At 37.8% G+C, this 16,040-nt stretch overlaps 1 protein-coding gene across 3 annotated transcripts in view; it reads left to right on the forward strand.

The window, feature by feature from the left end:
* Positions 1 to 16,040, forward strand: part of LOC124872272 (metabotropic glutamate receptor 7-like) — a 143,719-nt gene that overhangs the window by 55,347 nt on the left and 72,332 nt on the right. The gene's annotated exons all lie outside the window — the stretch shown is intronic.

A 16,040-nucleotide genomic window follows, 5' to 3' on the forward strand; every position in this document is an offset into this window, starting at 1 on the left:
ACAGAAAGATTCTGTATTTCATAAGCCGTAGGCCATTATCAGTAAAACTAACTGAAATGTCTAAAGTGTATAGAAGGGGAGAGAAACAGATACAGTTGTGCATCCAAAGACAAACTCATTCTTGTCTAATCTCCTGGTTGATTTACAGGGAAATATATATTTTACCTTCCACACCTGAGCTGAACAGAGCCCACCTTACACTTAAACCCAAACCAGCAGATCAAGAGATGCCCAAAGCAATGATTATTTGCTTTCAAATGTTTTAAACCAAGTACTTGGTAATCTGCAGGGTGACTTCAATTTTTTACTTGTATTACTAAAACAATTATTTTTTCAATGATATTCTTTTTTTATATACACCTGTATTGTTTGCATGTAAGCACAAATGTATTGCACTATAATACCCAAACAAATATGGTGTGTAAGCAGTGATTGCAAGATTGCTCTCAAGGATAGTGCAATGAAAATTGCAATTCAATATATTGTGCAGTACTAATTAAAAATGGGGAGAAAATATTGAGAAAAATGCTGTGGATACACAGCTTACAGTAGCCCATTCGACTAAGGACAGATTGTCTAGGTGTGGGGGATGTGGAAATATTGGCAGCCTCAGGAATTCTCTGGGCAGTAATTGTCTGGTGATCATCTGTGTGGGCGTGTCAAACGTTGACAGATGACAAGAAAGCAGAGAAACACAGGAAGATGAGCATCAGCTCTTTCTGTCCGAGAGACCTACAGTTGGGTGGGTCTCACCCAGATGAGTGATGCCCAAAGTCACAGATGAGTGATGCCCAAAGTCACAGATGAGTGATGCCCAAAGTCACAGGTTGTGTGACGGCACACTGATGAAACACAGCCTTCACAAAAGGAAAATGTGAATGAGAATGAGAGATGCAGATGGGCAGGAAGAGAGGGGGAGAAAGTGACAGAGCGAATGGGAGGGGAAGCTGTCACTTGCCCCCCACTCTGCCTCCTCGACTGTGCTGGCAGTGCCACGCTCTGGTAAAGAGAGATTACCAAAGCTCAGCCCAAGGTGGCATGTAGGGATACAGTCATTACCTCTGCCCTGCTAACAAATGGTACTGCTGTTTGGATACAAAGCTATGTCTGTCTGGTGCAAACTGTGCAACACAGCCTTGATTTAGCAGAAACGTTGTAAAATTTGATAGCTGCTCAAATCTTTATAGGCCAGTTTTTAGTACAGTATTTCTCTTTTTTTTATTTTTTTTTATAGAATATCGACTGTTGGTGTTTTACAAGTCCAGCCAACAGAGTTATAAATATATCTCCTGAAAAGGGGCATTTTTTTCGAGGCAAATGTTTGTTCCTTTATGGGTCGAGTGTCCAGAATTGCTTTCAAAATAACTCCATGGTCAGTTCATAGGGTCATGCCTGCAGTTTGTGTGCCATTGTGGTAGTGCTATGTGTCTTTGTGCTGGGTTTCAGCCACAGACAGCACGGGGTTATAGTTGAATCTGTCAGAACCCGCTGTCATTTCCGCCCATCACGGCTGCAAATTGTTGCGAACGGCCAAGTGGAGCTGACTGATGTCAAGATATACTTAGAAGCTAATCATGCAGCAAATAGAGGTGCAAGGATTGCTGCAAGAAGAAACTGCCTGGCTGCCCTTGCTCTAGTTGAAATCTTTCATGGGAAACATTTCCACCCTGCCAGTCACAGCTCATTTGAAGTCATTTTTCCGAGGGTCCCCCTTTGGATTTTTGGACTGAAAACCCAGACATCATCCGGTTTCCAGTGCGTAAACTTTGACAATAACGGTGTTCACTAGGTTTAGTCTTTTGTTTTTTATAAAACATTGAATTTAAAAGATGTAATGTACATGGCCCTCTTACAGATTTGTGCTTGTTTTCTTTTTTGTCAGGTTCCACATTATTAAACTAATTTTAATTTAAAATGTAACTCAAGTGGCAGAAAAATCTATCCAAAATAAACTGTGGGAAAGAGTAATTGCCCCCCTTGTTGATCATGAATTGACTGTAATTTTAGTGGTTCAATTTCACTAGCCACACCCAGTCCTGATCACTGCCAGACCTGAAAAATCAAGAAATCACTTAAACAGAACCTCTCTGACAATATGAAGTAGGCTAAACGACTTCAAAATAACACATCATGCCCCAGTTAAAAACAAAATCAAGAACAGATGAGTTACAAAATCATTAACATGAATTATTCTGTCATTTCTATCATTTTGGGTCTGCTTCAAACAACAAGTGTCATTATTCACAAATGGAGAAAACCGAGAACAATGGTAAACATTCCCAGGATTGGTAGGCCTACCAAAATTACTTGTAGAACACATCATGGACTCATCCAGGAGGTTACCAAAGAACCCACAACATCATCTAAAGCAGATTTTCTTGGTAAAAAACTCAGCTGACCAAAAGGGACACAAAGACCCGTCTCACATTTGCCAAAAACATCTTGATAATCCCCAAAACCTTTGGGAAATATTCTGTGGACTGATGAGACACAAGTGGAACTGGATTGTTGCATTTTAGCAAAAGAAAAACTTACTAGCAGTCAAATTTGTTGGCATTAGTCTGATGGTCTGGGGCAGCTATTTGCTTCAGGAACTGGATGACTTGCCTTAATGGATGGAACCACGAATTTTGCTCTAGCCGAAAACCATGAAGGATAGGAGAAGAACACCCAGCCAACAGTTCATGACGTTAATGTAAACGTGTAATGGCAGTTGTTTCCATCAACTGTGGCAGTTGACGGCAACCTGTTACATACTTAACATAACAACCAGTTATTAACTTTAGGGGGCAATTACTTTTTTTTAAATAGAACCAAGTTGGTTTGAATCACCTTTTTCCCTTAATATTTAAAATCTTTATTTTAAAGCAGCTCCTTTACCTACTTAGGTTATGTACAAATTATTCTGAAACACTTAGGTGTGAGAAAAAAGCAAAAACAAAACAAAAATGTAAGGGGGCAAATGCTATTTCACAAAACTGAACATACAGCCACAACTTTTCTCTCTTTTCTAATGGGTAGAAGGATAGATCGTTGCCATTACTCTGACTGAGAGCTGTGACATGCCATATGCTGCACATTGTTCCTGTAGTGATGTTTATTTTTACGTGAGAAATATGAGAGGGAGCAGATCCTGCTGCATGTGCAAGACTTGCTCTGAGCTCATCCAGATCATCACCTTCACATTAGCAGAGCAGCACAGTTAAAGCACAAGCATTACTGTCTCTAGCCTTTATTTAGGGCTGCCCATGGCTCTTGTGGGCTGCAAAATATGAGAATCCATCTGAAAGGCCATGACTCTCTAATTAACTTCACCTGGCATTCCAACTAACTGCGAACGCATCTTAACCTTTACACAACCTCGCTTAGTCATCTCTCCTCTTAAACACCCAAGTTGAAATCCTTATTTAATGTCAGCAAGCAGATTACTACTTGCTCTTTTCCTCGCATGTCTTTTCCTTTTATTTTTTGGCCTTCTTCGAGTTCGGCAGCAGATTTTCATTCAGAGTGGCCACAGCACTTTGTGCTGGTAAATCAATAAAGCAGTGTCCCTTATAACAGACCCCTGTGTTTTTCCTCCATCGATCCTGTCAGCTCAGATACATTTAAGAGCAAGCAAGGCGATTACCCTCAGCAATCCTAACTTTGATCCACACTACAGATGGCAGCTGCCAGACATCAGCTTTGGGTAAAAGTAATGCTGAAATGGGGAAACGTTAATTATCGTCTCTTGGCCTAACTCGTGATTTGTGCATGGTTGCTTTTGCTACCATCAATGCAGGCTACATTCAGGGATTCACATCATCTTTCTACTTTTTTGCTTCAGAGGTCTAGCAAAGGGCTAGCCTGTATACATTTTTAAATACCATCAAACAGTTTTAAAAAGACAAATGTATATGATAGTACTGTCTGCCTACATGGAGTTGTGATGTTGTATTCTTATGCCAAAATAAACACTTTCCTCTGAACAAGCATTAAGACAAACATTAAAGGTTTCATTTTAAGACAGTTACAACTCAAAAGGCGACGTTTAGAGTAGCAATTGGAAAATTTGAGTAATTTGTCTCCCAGTTTCTATTGAAACATGGGAAAAACTGCAAACTCCAAATAACAAAATAATGAGAAAGAAAATATTTGATACATGTATTTTTTGTGTTCAGAATAGATACCAGTTAACTGACTTGTAACAGAAAGGTCTCGTTCATGACGGCAGAAAACAGTGTCAGAGAACATGCTGCTTCGAGGTTAAAAGGCATTGAGCTTGCATTTAAAAAAAAATAAATAAATAATTAAATGCGTAAACTGCAGGTGGTACTTGAGTATGTGCTTATTTAATTCAATTCAATTCAGTTCAGTTCAATAAATTAGATTTTTGTATTATATATATACTTAAAAATATTATTTTATAGAATATTTGGTTGATTAAAAAAATTTTACATGTATTCAGGTAAAGGAAACACAGTGTCAACAATAAGTCCTGGCTTACTGTTGTCGAATGAAAAAAAAAGTTTCATTGGAAATTTGCAAACTGGAACCTACAACCTGCAATAACAAACAAAAAGTGAGGGGGAGGGAAGGTTGCAACCAGTAGCACAATAACCAATCAAGCAACTGGAGCCCAAACACCAGCTGCAGACTCACAGATAGTAACGTCTACTTCCTACCGTGAACAGTCATGACATTTTTTTACTAGGAGCAGAGGTGACACCACACAGTGTGAATGAGACAGCAAATGCTGTAAAAAATATTAACTAAAATTTTAAAGCAGAATCTGTTTTAAAAAGTTTAAAACATCTTATAACAATGATTAACTCAGTTAATGGTAAATAGCCTGCACTTGTATAGCGCTTTATCAAGTCTCCAGAGACCCCAAAGCGCTTTACACTACAATCAGTCATTCACCCATTCATACACGCATTCACACACTACCAGTGGTAAGCTACATTGTAGCCACAGCTACCCTGGGGCAGACTGACAGAAGTGAGGTTGCTATACACAGGCGCCACCGAGCCCTCTGACCACCATTAGCAGGCAAGGCAGGTGAAGTGTGTTGCCCAAGGACACAATGAATGAGACAGAGAGGGAAGGGATTCATACCAGCAGCCAACTGTTTACAGGACGAACCCCTACCACTTCTGCCACCGTTGCCCCAATGTGACAAACAGGACTAAAGCTCTGTGTGTATTCACACAGGGTGAATATAAGGTATGGTAAGGTAAGGTAAGTTTATTTATATAGCGCTTTTCAGCAACGAGACACTGAAAGCGCAGAATATAGATCTTTACCTAAAACTGGGACATTTAAAAGGCTGCCAACATCTCCATATCCAGCATGTTCTATAAGATAACTGATAAAAAAAGAATATATTTGCACTAAGCTTAGCCTTCCTGTTATCTGCTTCTTGCTCTCTCCCAGACTGAATGATCACCAAACTTGTCTTGGTTTGTTTAACAAAATATAGGTTTCTTTTAAATAGCTTTTTGCATCTTTTTGTTTCTTCTGGTTTCATCTTAAACACCTCACTAATACTGTAAATAGCTAAGTTTCAGTCTTCTTGACTCAATGACAGCATCCACACCAAAGAGTGTTGTTGTCAGTACCTGGTAGTATGGTGCATTTTTTTTTTGACTGGAAGAAGATCATTTTTCACCTTTTCTAACCAGCTGTGCCTGGCTAATCAAGCTGGCTCAACTGCATGTAATTCAGGAAATGTTAGAACGTTTTAATACATGTTTAGCCATCTTTCCATACATACAAATGCATAATGAAAAAAAAAACACATTACTTTTTAATTGACATCAACCATGGAAGTCATCTGAGCAAAGGATAGATAAGGGTTTAAAAGTTTATCATATACTTTATCAGGACAGAGCAGGGGTTGCAGCAGCCTCCAAACTTTCGAGCTGAAAATCTTATCAAAAGACACAGAATAACAGAATAATGGCCAGCTAGCTCTGCGTTTCTTTTAATAAGTCACCCATCATACCACCACGCACGTTTGTTTTTTTCTTGTAGAAAACTGCCAAACTAACTTTTTTCTGGCAGCGGTTTAGCAGAACTGGCATTGTTCTTCTCATAATCAGGCTTCAGCATTTCTACCTTAAACACACTGAAACAGCTAGGATTTTTACATTTTATCCCCATGAGCCACAGGCTCTCACCAACATCCTATTACTTCTGCTTCTTTTTCTAGTGTGACCTTCTGCTTCTGCTGCACTTTTGTTTTTTTATTAAGAGATTTAAACTTTTTTGGGAGGTTTTTTACTTTTTCTGCTTAATGTAGTAACTTATTCTCGTTTCATTACATTCTGTTTACATAATTTAAAAAAGTTTTTGTCAATAAAGATACTTCAAAATAATTTTATCTGACAAAAAAATAACCAGATTAATCTAGAACATAATTATGCATTGGCAAATGGATCATAACTGAGTAACTGTTTAATACCTGGGAATAATTCTCCAAGCAGTCACTCCTCTAAACAGAAGCTGTCGCTGGTGAGAAAATCGTACTGCTACGTAGCAGAAATGGAACTTTACAGAAATTATATTCCACAATTTCTGAATGTGAAGTTATCATGTGGTTTAGTGGGTGGAGCAGGTACACCAGCTGTCAGTTCTTCATCTACAGTTTGGGGTTTGAGTCTCAACCCAGGCTATTTATGGCATGTCTTTACTTCCTCTCTGTGACACCCTGATCTGTCTAGAAACTGTTAAATTAAGGTCATTAGGACCGCCAAAACGTTTATCTGCATAAAGCCTCTCTCATCTTTGAGGCACTTTTAAAAGGATGGCATTCAAACAATTGCTTTTTAAAATATTAATAGCCAAACCTAGTGTCCTGTTGTTTTTTTGCAACTTGCAGCTTTTGCAGCCAGTAGCAACCAAAGAAAATATGGAAACGCTTAATTTCAAGCTTATCATTTGCAAAAAATTATTCTGAAACGTTGATACAAACTATTCTCCACGGTTTATGGTTCCTTTATTATCAGCCTCCTAAAACATTTAAATTTGCTGTTAACAGGCTTATTTTGCTGATGGTTTTAACAATTGTTGTGCAGATGTGTAAAGAAATGTTAAAATGCTAAACTTTGCTACATGTGATAATCAGGATCAGATCGTTATATAATTCACTTAACTGCCAGAGAGAGAGAGAGAGCGATGTGGATAAGTTACAATCTAATCATCTGTTAGTCAGCGTCTCCATGTATGATTAATTTAGCAGGTTTAATCTTCACCATTTTCTTTATTAACGCTGTTATACCTGTAGGTCTAACTGATAATTAAAAAAAGAACAGGACAGAAAAAATAAAATTCATGTTTGCACTGCCAAAAAAGTGTGGATTCCTGGGGAATAAGGCATGAAGGAATCACATTAACAGGGCACAGGCCTAGGACAAAGTAAAAGGACATTGCTTTCTTAATTGTTTCCCTGCAGCAAAAAGCTCCTGACAAATGTTACTGCAGCTTTGTGTCGCAGCTGTGGCTGAGATGGGACGTGATACCACAAAACTATAACACCTTTTGACTCCACTGTATTACAACAGCAGTGCGGATAGGTTGACCCTGAGCACAAGTTCCAAATAGGTGCTCCACATTTCTGAATAAAACAGTCTTTTTAAATTCAAATTACTTTTGCTGTTGCTTTTTCAGGTCTCTGCCATCCTCTGTCTCTATTCAATCAAAGCAGGGCTGATGGGATTTGACTTGCTTTGCATTTCCACATGTATATTTGCTTGTTTGCATCACTAATTGGTGTTTGCTGATTTTTTCATATATTTTGTCAGATTTTTTTTAATCTTCTGTGACATGAAACACATCGAGTGATCTTGACCTCATCATCCGCTCCTCAGTTTGTATGCTTTGTGCAATTGACCCCTTTTTGGTTGTGGGTCAAAGCTATAACTCCCACTCTGTGAGTTGAAGCAATCCCATCAGCATGTCACTGTCCTCATTCCAGTGTTTCTCCAGTTTCCAGCTGCTTTTGATCTCTCTAACAGAAATGGATGGCTTTCAAACAGTGCTCAGATTAGACTCTGAGATGGGGTGCTGTGCCAGGTTCAAGAGAAAATGATCTATGTCTTTGCTAGTATGTCCTCCTCTCCAATGGTGGCCATTTTTAACCCTGTTATACCATCAGGTAAAACTGCTGTAGGGGCAACAACGGTGCCTTTGAAAAATAATAATACCTCTTAAACTTTTTCACATTTTGCCACTTTATGACCACTAACCTCAGTGTATTTTATTTGAGTTTTATGTGGTAAAGCAACATAAAGTATTGCGCTATTGTGAAGTGAAGGAGAAATGATGCATGTATTTGAAATGTTACAAATAAAAATAAGTGAAGTGTATGTATTTGTGTTCAATGCCCTTTACTTTGATACTCCTTAAGTATATCCAGTGCAATCATTTAACTTAAGAAGACTATTCGATAAGGTGCACCTGTTTGTAGTTTAATCTCAATTAAATTAAAGCTCTTCTGTGAAAGCTTGGGATTTTTTTGAGAGAACATTATTGAACAAATCTTGCCTTTATGAAAAAGTGGCAAGAAAAAGACGTAAGAAGTCCCTTTTAAAGGTTGGCCACAAGCTATGTAGGTAATGCAGCAAACATATGGAAGAAGGATCTCGAGTCAGATAAGACCAAATTTGACCTTTCTGAACATGCATGTTTGACAGAAAACAAATTCTGCACGTTATTCTGAACACATCAGCCCCACAACGAGGGGGTGGCAGTATCATGCTGTGGGGATTTTGTTAGCAGGGTCAAGGGTGATTGGAAGAAGAATAGAGCCAATTACAGGACAATCCTTGAAAAAACAAACAGTTGGGGGCTGAAAAATAACTCGAGACTGGAGCGAGTGTTAACCTTCTACCCTCAACATACAGTCAGAGGTACAACGGAATGGTCTAGGTCGATGCATATTGTTTGCATATGTTTTAAAATGTCCATGTCCAGACCTTAATTGACAATCTTTGGCAACACTTGGTGTTCAAGAGCTCTACATCAAATGAGATTGAGCTTTATTTTAGATGTACAAATGTGGTGGAAACATAGCCCAAGAAATCTACGGAGGAAAGTGCAATGAAATGTAGCACTTACAGCTGAGCTTAATCTAACTGGTGAAGTTAATTTGCCTATTCCATAATGGATGAGGAGTATTTTGTCTGGAAGGTTCTAACTATAAGCAGAGATAGATTTACAGCCAAAAATATAGTGATATTTTTTTATATTTTTATTCTCAGTTTTATCTCCATACATCAATAAATGCCACAAATGTTGAGATAAAATAATAATTCCCCCATACTAAACAGTACCCTACAGGCCATTTGTGAAACTCAACTCTCTTTTGATATCACTTCTCAAACACAATTGAAACCCAAAGTTATAATTCAAGGTACACAAAGAATAGATATGGGAAGAAACCTGTGCCATCAGAAACTGAATTTGAATTGCTCTGACTGAATTTGTATTTGTGTAATTTGAAATTAAATGCATTGGTTTGAAAAGGAAACTGAATTTTATGGTTTGAAACTGAATTCATTTGCTTTTAAAATGTATTTCGTTGTATTAAAAATTCAGTTTGATTACTTTCACTTTCAAGTCTGAAATTCAATTTCAGTTCCAACATTCAGTTTTTTTGTGTCACACATCCGGGTCCTTGAGGATAGACAGATTAATCAAACACAGATTAATCGATTTACGTTTCACATCAGGTTAAACTTCCTTTACGGCATGTTGAGCTGGAGCAGTGCAGCATTTATGAGTTTGGCGGATGTCCATCACCAAGTCAAATGAGCATCTATAAAAAGCGTCATGTAAACAAATGATGGTCAAACAGCAACACTTATGCTACCTGTAGCTGTTAGCTAAACATGCCACATTAGCCTAGTTTGCCGCCGGGTCTGCGTTTCTCTTGCCCTTACCTCAGCGTAACATCTGTTGCCTAGCAACCGTGTTTGCATGAAGCGCAGAGCTGTGAAGCCGAACAAATGGAGCCTGAAGGTTAATAAAGCTGTCTCTACTGTAAATAACTACACGGTTTTTATTTACCCCTTTACATATTGCCGATGGCTTATAATGCTGTTTTGTTTAAAAATGTTATTGTTTTATGATCTTGTTCATTATTCAGCCATTTAAAATGTTGAAAATATTTTTTGTGTTCATAGATATAAAAATCTAACACTAGATAAAATACGTTGATGACAAATACCATTTGTTTAATTTATTTGTAAAGCTTTCAACAACTTAAACACTAATATATTAACTTTAGGAACAAAGTTTAAATCAGTTTATTTGCACAGCATTATAATAATAATTATTATTATTATAAATAAACCAAACATTAATATTAGATTTCATCTGACTGAATTATATCTGTCTATCTTCCACCCATTGGGGAAACCCAGCGGGAGTTTGAAAACAATGTGCCGGGAGTCAGCTGTTCTCTTGGGGTTTAGCGCACCTCAACCACCCGGTCAGCTGAGAGCTGGCGAGGCGAGCGGCTGCTGGGGCAGCGGACGAACACATCGGCACACTTGTGCAATTAAGCAATGTCTTGATAAACTGATCAGATATTTTAGGTTTACACAACTACATTCGTGTCTAAAAACATTGTTAAAGTTTAGTTGTTTCACAGAAAGCGCATTATAATTTTATTCACAACTTTTCTCTCTCCTCCGGCCTTTGCCATTTCTGGTTGAACAATCTACTTCGACCCGCAATGAATCATGGGATAGGGTGGGCCACGGAGGATACACCGGACCCATCCTTCAAATCCGGGGAAAAGGACGCATTTGTTGGAACCTTGGAGATTGGACAGCATTCGTTGCCTCATCCAGGATGTTATCGGCCTACAAATGCATCCTTCAAAAGAATTCAGACCTTAATTTGGACACAGCAATAGTGAATGACATCCGTGAATCATTAAATCTGTGTTTGATTAATCTGTGGCTTCAAGGACCCCGATGTGTGACACAAAAAACTGAATTTTGGAGCTGAAATTGAATTTCAGACCTGAAATGAAGGTAATCAAACTGAATTTTCAATACAAAGCAAAGCTTTAAACAATTATATTCAGTTTCAGTTTAATGAAATTCATCTTCAAACCAGTGCATTTAATTTCAAATTACACAAATACAGATTCAGTCTGAGCAAATCAAATTTTGTTTCTGATGGCACAAGTTTCTTCCCTTAAATAGATGAGTACCAAAAAAAAACATTTATAAATAAAGTTTAAAACTAAGCATGATTAAAATACAGATTATAAAAAAAAACATAGCAAGATTAAAAGGAAACGCAAGAGTAGACAATAAAACAAGTCAAAAATGTGGTTTCTAATTTCATGGAAATAATAAAAGTTGAATAAATGTAGGTCTTTTCAAAAGAAATATTGTTACCTTGCTTTCAAAAGCAAGGATGGTATTAGCCTCTTGCTTTGAGATGGTGACTTACTTCTATATGAGTAGGCTAAAAAAAATTCAAACTATGCTTTCAATTCTAGTCCTGAAAATCCAGGAAACACCTAAAACCTCTCAATCTGTTGGGCTCAGGATTCTTGATGGGTTGCTGAAGGATACTGAACTAAGTAGGATGGAGCTAGTCCATTTTGGGCTTCGTTGGTTCTAAGTAGTATCTTGTTACGAATCCAAAAATGTACAGAGAGCAAGGAAAGAGGAACAGGAGGAAAATGGTCCCTCTTTGCGGTTGCTGTTAAAACAGCAACTGTTAGAACGTCAGTCTAATATTGTGGTACTGTGTTCAAGTCTGCAAGTGATAAAAGCATGGATTAGTTTTTCCACATCCCCTTTAGAGTGTCAGTCAGTCAGTTTCTACTGCTTATTCCGTAGTGGGTCGCGGGGGGAGCTGGTGCCTATCTTCAGCAGTCTATGGGCGAGAGGCCGGGTACACCCTGGACAGGTCGCCAGTCCATTGCAGGTCCCCTTTAGAGAGTATGTTCCTTATTTTACAAAGGTGCGGAGAAAAGCTGTTTTGCTGACTTGTTTAATATTGGATTTGAAGAATAGACCCTGGCCCAAGAAAGCTCTAAGAATTTTTTACTGAGATTCAATGTATCAAGAAGAATTTCATCAGAAGTGACTGCATGTTTGGAAAATTCTCTGAGCTGTTTGGGACCAAAAGCAGTAACTTCATCCAGATATTTTCACATCTATATAATAAGATTTTGTAGTCAACTGTGTCAAAAGCTGACTCTGAGATCTAACCGAACGAGGCCTTTTTGGGAAGGATTTACAATGTCATTAATCAAATCAGTTTCAGTACTGTGGTGTTCTGAGGCTTGACTGAAATTCTTCAAATAAATCATCGTTCTGCAAGTGAGTTAATAGATGTTTTAGAACCCCCTTTTTAGGGATTTTGGACATGAAGAGAAGTTTGGAGATTTAACCTGTAACTAGACTAAATAATAGGTACAATGGGAAGTTTATATAATCCAGAACAAATGTTTCTAAATATGTGATCAAAAGTTGAGGTAGTATCATACCAACCAACTTATTTTTTACTCAGCCTTGTCAGTAGATGGAAAACAATTTGATGGGACTGAAGTTAGAACATTGTTTCTTTTCTAATGTGCCCTTCTATTCTCAAGTTATCTTCATATGATTTGTAGTAGCTATGGGGAAGGAAGGAAAAACATCTCAAACTGATCAAATTTTAAAACATCCCAACCAAACACAGAAGGAATATGATGCTCAATCTAGCTACAACTCTAAATGGAAGCCAGGGGCCGTTAATATTTTTATCTATTAGAGGAGAAAAGCAAGTGGATCTTGTCTGATGCAGAGCATTTTCAAAGTAATATAGCAATCTTTCCAAGCATGGTAACAGCCTTCTAAATTTGGGGATAAGCCATCTTCTTTCTCCTTTTCTAAGCTGTTGTTTGAGGCCACATAACTGATGGTTATACTAAGGAACCTGTTTTTTTTTTTTCATTGTATACTTTTATTTTAGTCGGGCAACAGTGTTGACAGATCTGTGAAATGTGGGAGCTATAGTTTCAACAGTATAGTCCATTTGTGTTGTTTTTGGGTAAGTGAAGACACTATTTTTAGTATTTGGTTAAGAAACAGTCTTAGCAATAATTGTTTGTTAGATTAGGGAATGGTCTGATAGACACTTACAGCACAGTATTTTTGTTAACATCCACATGCTCCTTGATTAAAACAATGAGTTTGATTAACTAAAAAATTATCTGCCTTATAATGAAAATATTGCATAATGAAAAATGACATTTAGTTTTATTTCATCCAAAATATAATGAAAAACTGAATGACATTACATCCCCTCAGATAAACAAAATGTTTACCTCTTCTGGATGGCCACCACCTGGTGGTGACATTTATTTAGTGTCTCATGAGATTATTAAATCCCTGGTAGCATGTTTAGCTCTGCTAATAAAATTCTATCAAGCGTTACAAAGTGCTAGTAAATATGGTCCTTTGGGCTCACCGTACAGTAGATTAACCTCTGTCTCCACTGATATCAAGACATTACCTGAAGCCCGAAATGTTATTGCAGTGGTGATTAAAAACAGGTTTGGATCAGGTAGAATAAAAGCTAAATCTAGATTCTCACTACCATCTTGTCACAAACTGACCTTTGGTCAGGCGCCCCAAACTGACAAGAATAAATGCATTTTTTGTAACTGCAGGTGAGGCACACTTTCATCTCTAGTTGTTTTGATGGATGAGCCGTTAATTGTTGTGATTGTGATCTTCCTCTTTTGTGTCAGCATGACATTTTGTTTTCTGTTGTCCTTCATCATTTAATAACGTAGGGATATGCGTGAACTTTAATGGCCCTTGACATGTTTTTTCCTCTGTAAATACTTCCCCAGGTGGATGTTTGTCTCTACAGGAAATGTGCAAGTTGGTCATTTCAGCAGTCATTCACAGCCATGCTACTTTTAGGAGTTTTAATCATCAGTGTGAAAGTTTTTGATTAATGAAGCTGAGCAGTTACAATTTTACAATTGATGGTGTGACCAGCTAAAGGCGGAGGCAAGTCATGCTCTCCATAATAGCACCAAATTTTACGGCTGTCAATCCAATAAGGGGCTGAGGTCTTGGAAGAGCACCTGCAGACTATTAAGAGGACAGGACATTAGGAAAATTGACGACCATGCACTATTTTTTCACAGCTTTACTAAAAGAAGAGATCCATTTGAGACTAACTTGTTAATGTGGATGCCCACTAAACTAAACTGTAAAAGTTTGGTTGGCAAAAGTAATCTGATTATCCTGCTCAATTTGAGGAACAAATAGTTCACATGTACTCTGTAACACATGAAAATATCTGTGCAGTACAAATATAATGCAAATGATATTTGAAGCTGTACAGCAGGAAAAATGACCCGTTTTATTCTTCTTCGACACATATGAATTCTTAATAAAAAAAAATTCTTAGACAAACAATTGGGAATATATTTTATGTTATTTGTTTTAGTATAAACGTATTACTTAATATTTTATGTGCCTCCAAATGTCTATTAGTGAGGTAAGTAGCAGAGGTGTAAAACTGAATTTTCCACTCTTAAGGCCGATTAAGGTCTCATCAGGTAGTAACTATGATGGAGAACTTAGTTGTTTTGTGCTGCTAGTTTATAAAAAGTGATGTGCAGTGAAATTATTCAACCCCCACTGCAAATTGGGTTTATTAGTGAGATTTAAAGACTGGCTGCTGTTTGCAATAAAGAAATTATAGAAGACCTATTTAAGTAGAGCAACACAACTAATATTACAAGTGATTTTTCCATGTTCAACACAAAAAGCCCATTTCAGTGACTACTGCAGTCAACAGATTCAGAACAAACATCTTTAGTACTTAGTAAAGCACCATTTTGCTTTCATGGCCTACTACAAATGGGATTCATACCCAGGCACCAGCCTCTGGCAGTGTTTCTGATAAATCCTAACCCACTTCTCATGGGCAAAGGGTTCCAGTTCATGAATAGTATTGGGTGTACTTACTATAACTGGCATTTTTAAATCCCACCAGAGATTTTCAATTCAGTTCAAGCCAGGCAACTATGATGGCCATGCCAGTATCTTCCAGGACTTTTTCTGAAGCCCGGTTCTGGGGAACTTTTAGATATGATGGAGATCATTGTCCTGTTCGAAGATTCTCTGATCTCCAAGTTTCAGCGTCCTCACAGGTTGCATAACATCTTTCCCAGCATTTTCTGATAGTTGACTGAATCCATTATGCCGTCCACATGCTGCAGGTTTTCAGTGCCAGATAAAGCAAAGCAGCTGTAGAGCAACACTGAGCCATGCTTTACTGTTGGCACAGATGTCCTTTTCAGCATATACTTCACTCGTCCTTTAAATGCCTGAAACGCTCCAGTTTGGCTTAATCTCTCCATAATACAGAAATCCCAAATCTCTTTAGATAATTTCTATAGGTGTGAGCAACTTGGAGCTGACCTTTCATGTTCATTTAGATCAGTAGTGATGCACAGGTTTAAAAATGTGCAGACTGTAGTAAAATGGTACATGGCCCGCACTTGTATAGCACTTTATCAAGTCCAAGGACTCCAAAGCACTTTACACTACAATCCGTCATCCACCCATTCATACTCACATTCACACATAGACAGTGGTAAGCTACATTGTAGACACAGCTGCCCCAGGGAAGACTGACAGAAGTGAGGTTGCCATACAATCGGAGCCACCGAGCCCTCTGATCCCCATCATCAAGCAAGGCAGGTTAAGTGTCTTGCCCAAGGACACAATGACTGAGACGGACAGAGTGGGGGTTTATACCGGCAAACCACCTGAGCTACCTTAGTCTTTAAGTTTTCATTTAGAATTTGGATAAAATCTTGTAATATCTTTACCTTTTACCTTCTGGTCTTTTATTTGTCTGATGTAATATTCTAACCTTAAATGTCATGTTGTCATATCATTAGCTCCAAACATAAAATCAACATAATTAACAGAAATAAAGGCTTGAAAACATTGGCCTGTGTGTAATTGATCTATATTATGTGATTCACTTAGTGAATTAAGTTACAGAAAAAAAAA

Source organism: Girardinichthys multiradiatus, chromosome 1, assembly GCF_021462225.1.
Source record: "Girardinichthys multiradiatus isolate DD_20200921_A chromosome 1, DD_fGirMul_XY1, whole genome shotgun sequence".
Classification (NCBI taxonomy): domain Eukaryota; kingdom Metazoa; phylum Chordata; class Actinopteri; order Cyprinodontiformes; family Goodeidae; genus Girardinichthys; species Girardinichthys multiradiatus.